At 38.0% G+C, this 6,841-nt stretch overlaps 1 non-coding gene across 1 annotated transcript; it reads right to left on the reverse strand.

The window, feature by feature from the left end:
- Positions 1–2,192: 2,192 nt before the first annotated feature.
- On the reverse strand, positions 2,193–2,299 carry LOC115940226 (U6 spliceosomal RNA). The gene has a single exon (XR_004075016.1). It is a non-coding gene; the product is annotated as a U6 spliceosomal RNA (small nuclear RNA).
- Positions 2,300–6,841: the final 4,542 nt, after the last annotated feature.

A 6,841-nucleotide genomic window follows, 5' to 3' on the forward strand; every position in this document is an offset into this window, starting at 1 on the left:
CTATCCCAGGATCCTGAGATCATGACCTGAGCCAAAGTCAGATGCTTAACCAACTAACCACTCAAGCACCCCTGTTTTTAGTAGCTTGAATTTCATGCCCTTGGATGTGGATTTCTTTGAATAAATCCTGTTTATGGTTTACTGAGCTTGAATATATATGTTTCACCAAATTTGGGGATTTTCCAGCCACTAATTCTTTGGGGGGCTTGGGGGTTTTTTTTCAAGTTTTTTTTTAAGATTTAAAAAAAAATTTATTTAAGTAATCTCTACACCCAATGTGGGGCTCAAACTCATAACCCTGAGATCAAGAGTCACATGCTCTTCCGGCTGAGCCAGCCAGGCACCTCTCAAGTTTTTATTTTAATCACCTGGTGCTCATCATGACAAGTGCACTCATTAATCAGCATCACCTATTTCACCCATTCCCTCCTCCCACCTCCCCTCTGATAACCATCAGTTTTCTATAGTTAAGAGTCTGTTTCTTGGTTTGTGTGTCTCTCTTTTTTTCCCTTTGCTCATTTGTTTTGTTTCTTTTTTTTTAAACAATTTTCTTTTTTTTTAAGATTTTATTTATTTATTTGAGAGAGAGAGAATGAGAGATAGAGAGCACAAGAGGGAAGAGGGTCAGAGGGAGAAGCAGACTCCCTGCTGAGCAGGGAGCCCAATGTGGGACTCGATCCCAGGACTCGAGGATCATGACCTGAGCCGAAGGCAGTGGCTTAACCAACTGAGCCACCCAGGTGCCCTGTTTTGTTTCTTAAATTCCACATATGCGTGAAATCACGATATTTGTCTTTCTCTGGCTGACTTATTTCCCTTAGCATTATACTCTCTAGCTCCTTCCATGTCATTGCAAATGGCAAGATTTCATTCTTTTTTATGGCTGAATAATAGTCCATTGTGTGTGTGTGTGTGTGTGTGTGTGTCCTTTATCCATTCATCAATCAATGGACACTTGGGCTATTTCCATATCTTGGCTATTGGAAATTATGCTACTATAAACATAGGGGTGCATATATTCCTTTGAATTAGTGTTTTTGTATTCTTTGGGTAAATACCTAGTAGGGTCATTGCTGAATCATAAGGTAGCTCTATTTTGAACTTTTTGAGGAACCTCCATACTGTTTTCCACAGTGGCTACATCAGTTTGCATTCCCACCAAAAGGGCACGAGCATTCCTTTTTCTCCACATCCTCGCCAACACCTGTTGTTTCTTGTGTTGTTGATTTTAATCATTCTGACAGATGTGAGGTGATGTCTCATTGTGGTTTTGATTTGCATTTCCCTGATGATAACTAATGATGAGCATTTTCAAGTGTCTATTGGTCATCTGGATGTCTTCTTTGGAGAACTGTTCATGTCTTCTGTCCATTTTTTAACTGGATTATTTGTTTTTTGGGTGTTGAGTTGTATAAGTTCTTTATATTTTTTGAATGCTAAACCTTTATCAGATATGTTACTTGCAAACATCTTCTCCCATTCCACAGGTTGCCTTTTAGTTTTCTTGATTATTTCCTTCACCATGTAGAAGCTTTTTATTCTGATGTAGTCCCAATAGTTTATTTTTGCTTTTGAATCCCTTACCTCAGAAGACCTATATAGAAAAAAGTTGCTATGGTATATGTTGGAGAAATTACTGCCTATGCTCTTTTCTAGGATTTTTATTGTTTCAGGTTTCACACTTAGGTCTTTAATCCACTTTGAATTTATTTTTGTGTATGGTGTAAGAAAGTGGTCCAGTTTCATTCTTTTGCACGCTGCTGTCCAGTTTTCCCAACACCATTTATTGAAGAGACTATTTTTTTCCTTTTGCATATTCTTGCATCCTTTGTCAAAGACTAATTGACCATATAATTGTGGGTTTATTTCTGGATTTTCTATTGTGTTCCATTGATCAATGTATCTATATTTGTGCCATCACCATACTGTTTTGATTACTATTTTGTAATATAACTTTAAGTCTGTAATTGTGATGCCTCCAGATTTGCTTTTCTTTTTCAAGATTGCTTTGCGTTTTCAGGATCTTTTGTGGTTCCATACAAATTTTAGGATTGTTTGTTCAAGTTCTGTGAAAAATGCTGTTGGTATTTTGATAGGGATTGGATTAAATGTGTAGATTGCTTTGGGTAGTATAAACATTTTAACAATATTTGTTCTTCCAATCCATGAGCATAGAACGTCTTTCCATTTCTAGAAATATGAAATGCTTCATGATTTTGCATGTCATCCTTGCACAGGGGCCATGGTAATCTTCTCTGTATTGTTCCAATTTTAGTATGTGTGCTACCACGGATAGCACCCAACCATTAATTCTTTGAACATTTTTCTGTACCACATTCTTTCAGTTCTCTTTCTGGGATTCTGATAACATTGAAGTTAGATCTTTTGGTGTTACCCTATAAATTCCTGAAGCTCTGTTTATCTTTCAACCTTTTTTTAAATAGTTGTTCAGAATGGATATTTTAATGGAACAATTTGTCATCCTCATTTTGCTATTGAATCCATCGAGTGAATTTTTCAAATTTCAGTCACTATATTTTTTTAGTTCTAATATTTTCATTTGGTTCTTCATTGGGGATATTCCATTTCTTTGCTGAGACTCGTTAGATTTCCATTTATTTCACTTCTTGGAGAATTGTTATCATACCTACTTGAAAGTCTTTGATAATTCCAGCATATATGTTATGTTGGCATCTATTGTTTGCCTTCTCCCTTGTAAGTTAAAATTTTCTTGCTTCTTTGTGTGCTGAGTAATTTTAGATTTTAATCTGGAAACTCTGAATATTATATATGAGACTTGGGTCTACCTTAAATTCTCAGGAGAATGTTGATATTCAGGTTGCAAGTTTTGATCTGCATTCTGTGAATTGTGGTTCCAATGTCAGTTCAGTTTTCAAAGCTTTTCCAGTGTTATTCGAAACTGTCCCACATGTGCACCACCCAATGGCCAGTCGAGAACCTGATCAATGGTCTACTGCATTGTTCAGTTCTCAAAGCCTTTGATACTGTGTAGAGTCAGATCAACGCATCACAGCCCATACGTGAACCCAGGATTTGATACACCACTTTATGGGTGTACTCATACACTTTATGGGCTCACTCTTTTGAGCTCCCTTCTCACAGTTGCTGGGACATTTCCAGCTCCCTGAAGTCCTTCTTCTGGTCCTCTGTCCAGAAAGCTAAGACTTTAGTTTCCATAATCTCCCATGTACTTCCCATGACTATCCCTGCATCCAGGACCAAGCAGCAGGAGAACAAAGAGATAAAAATGCAATGGATACTTGCCCCCTTGGTCTTGGACCACATTTCTCCTGGTCAGAGGGGATTCCTCTCAGTGTTTTAGATACTGCCTCTTCACCACTATCTAAGGGTAAATTGGTTCTAAGCAAGGGTCTCTTTAAGAATGAATGAGTTTTAGGGGCACCTGGGTGGCTCAGTTGTTAAGCGTCTGCCTTCAGCTCAGGTCATGATCCCAGAGTCCTGGGATCAAGTCCTGAGATCGAGCCCTGCATCAGGTTTCTTGCTCAGTGGGAAGCCTGCTTCTCCCTCTCCTTCTCCCCCTGATTGTGTTCCCTCTCTCGCTGTGTCTCTCTCTGTCAAATAAATAAATAAAACCTAAAACAAAAAAAGAATGAATGAGTTTTAGTAAAAAGGAATTTGTGCCGTATCTTCATATCTTGTATAATAGCTTTATTTATTTTTTAGGGCAGGTAGCAGTTATATTATGGATAATCAAATCTCCAAATAAGTTTTCTATAATAATAGGAATTACTTTTATAATCACAAATAATAAGTACTATTTAAAAATAAAATAGCTATATAGATTGTTAAGAAGCTTCTCCTTATTCTGTGATGCTGGTTTAATGTGATTGCTCAATTCTCAGGCACATAACACCACTGTTCTGATACAGAATCTTTTTTTTTTTTTAAGTATGCTCTACACCCAATGTGGGGCTTGAACTAATGACCCCGAGATTAAGAGTTGCATGCTCTACCGACTGAGCCAGCCAGTCGCCCTTGTTCCCACACAGAAACCTGAATTTTTAAAGCTTGGCTGAGCTCCAGTCACAGCAAAGCAATCAAAGGACCCTTCTAACTTTGCGAAATTCCATGTTCTCTTTGTTCCCATCTTATTGTGGCTGTTCACAATGAGAGATAAAAGGTCAGGACTTTAGCTTTCAAAAAAACAACTTGGACAAATCAAGATAAATACAGTCCTGAACTCATTTGCATGAATGAATCCCTAGTCAATTCTTCCAGACAGAAGATGTCCTTGAGGGGAGTCTGGCATGAGCTTGAAAATATTATCATAGAATTCATGTTTGACTGCTTCCTCTTTCCCATTCATGGCTGAAGTTCAATGGTCAGAGAAAGGTAAACAGGTAATGGTTTGATGTTATGGAAACTGAATAATAAAAGTTCACATATTGAGAAGGAGGAATATGATATCAGAAAAAAAATCTCCTCCCTTTAATAAAGAAACTTTAATTAGAGGGAAACCATGAAACTAATCATATGACTTGATAGCAGCTGTTCTGTTTTTTTTGTTTTTTTCCCAGACACTTTGTTATAAGGTTCTGTGTTGATGAGAAAGCTAATGGATATGGAATTATCATCTACGGCAAATAAAATAAATAAATAAATATTGAAATAAACAAAAATATTCAGTCAATTCTGTCTCTGCCACAAGAATAGTATTGTTATTGCAGATTTTAGGTAATGTTCACAATATATGTCAAAAGTGACTAAACTGTAGGAACAGAAAGCAGATCAGTGTCTGCCAGAAGCTGGGGGTCACAGAAGGAGGTGATCTTAAGAAGCACAGGGAAATATTTGGAGTGATAGAATTGTTCCACAATTGAATTGTGGTGTACTTGTGTGCTTTTGTCAAAACTTGCAGGGAGAATATTACTGTACTTAAATTATACCTTAATAAAAAATATTTTACGTGCCTAGCACATAGTAGTCAACAAGAGAAACAGAGAAATAAGTTTTTGCTTTAGAGACTGTGTTATGTTCTAGAAAATGGAAAGAACGTGAGGGCCAGTCCATAAACTTCATACTCACGTCTTGAAAAGCCAGTGTGATCAGTGTAACAAAAATTGGAATGCCCGCAAACCTTGTTTCTATCATTCCCCATTGATATATGGGAATAGGGTTTTAAAAGGGTGGCAGTCGGGCAGGCCCTGTCAGGTCTCTCTACTTTGGAGGTAGAAAAAGCAATTTTTCAAGTAAATGACTCAACAGAAGTGTATTTAATGGGCCTTTAAACCCGAGGGCTGAGAGCTGCACAGTCGTGACAACACTCTAGGTCACAGTCACATTGGTCAGTAACATTTGAATAAATGAAGCCGAGGCTTTCCCACAACTCTCATGTACTTTGAAAGATGTGCTTCCGCAGATATGTGACTGGGAAGGGGACAGAACACGAGGCACGTAGCAGCCACTGAAGTGGACAGAAGTGAAAGAGGGTCAAACAATGGAGTATTTTGCAAGCTAAAGTTATTGGCATACTATAGCTTTATTCACTACTAATAATGGTGAAAAGTTAACATTTCTTGAGTTCTTACATATAATATCCAGAAATTTGCTAAATATTTTACATTTATTACTCACAATAATCTATTACTATAGGTATTATTATTGCCTCCATTTTACAGATGGGAGAACTGAGGCTAGGATGTTGAGTGACTTGCCCAAAGTCACAGAGTAGGTAGGTGTGGCAGAACTGGGATTTGAATCCAGTCCTTCATAATCTAAACTTCCTGCTCCTAATCAGTGTCCTACAATGGCTATTCACTCAGTGGAAATGCTTTTTATTAGGTCTTCTAATAGCAATACAGTATTTATTGAAGAAAAATATTCCTTTCTTTTATAAATTGCATGTTCCAGAGAGACCTTGTGAAGGACAGATGGATTGAAAATTCAAGGTATTTTAGATTTTTTTTTTTTTAAGACAGCACGAGCAGGAGGGGCAGAGAGAGAGAGGGAGAGAGAATCTCAAGCAGACTCCGTGCTGAGCGCTGAGCTGGAGGCAGGGCTCCATCTCATGACCCTGAGATCGCCACCTGAGCTGAAACTAAGAGTTGGCCACTTAACAGACTGTGCCACCCAGGTGCCCCTTAGATTTTTAAATGAGGGCCTGAGAGCTCACATCTTTAGTCTGAAGCTTAAATATTACTTTATTTCCAAGGGAAAATAGCAAATCTTTGTGGAGATTGGCAGCATTCTGCTGAGGGTCCTAATGCCTGCACTTCTAACATTAAGGCAGGGCACTCTGACCTTGCCCTGAAACACCAGAAGCAAGGTTTGGAAAGCTGCACCTCATAAAAATGGGATGGAATAAGCCAGAGCCTTGAAAGATAGCTGAGCAGATATTGAGGTCAAGAACTCTACATGAGTCTTAGTCTAAGTTGAAGCCCAAATCTGGAAATCAAATTCTCTATTTCTTTTTTTTCTTTTTTTAAAATTTTATTTTATTATGTTATGTTAATCACCATACATTACATCATTAGTTTTTGATGTAGTGTTCCATGATTCATTGTTTGCATATAACACCCAGTGCTCCATTCAATACGTGCCCTCTTTAATATCCATCACCAGGCTATCCCATCCCCCCGCCCCCCGCCCTCTAGAACCCTCAGTTTGTTTCTCAGAGTCCATAGTCTCTCATGGTTCATCTCCCCCTCCGATTTCCCCCCTTCATTTTTCCCTTCCTATTTTCTTCTTCTTCTTTTTTTTTTTTTTTAACATATATTGTATTATTTGTTTCAGAGGTACAGGTCTGTGAATCAACAGTCTTACACAATTCACAGTGCTCACCATAGCACATACCCTCGCC

This window comes from Leptonychotes weddellii, chromosome 1, assembly GCF_054177405.1.
Source record: "Leptonychotes weddellii isolate Sample4059 chromosome 1, ASM5417740v2, whole genome shotgun sequence".
Classification (NCBI taxonomy): domain Eukaryota; kingdom Metazoa; phylum Chordata; class Mammalia; order Carnivora; family Phocidae; genus Leptonychotes; species Leptonychotes weddellii.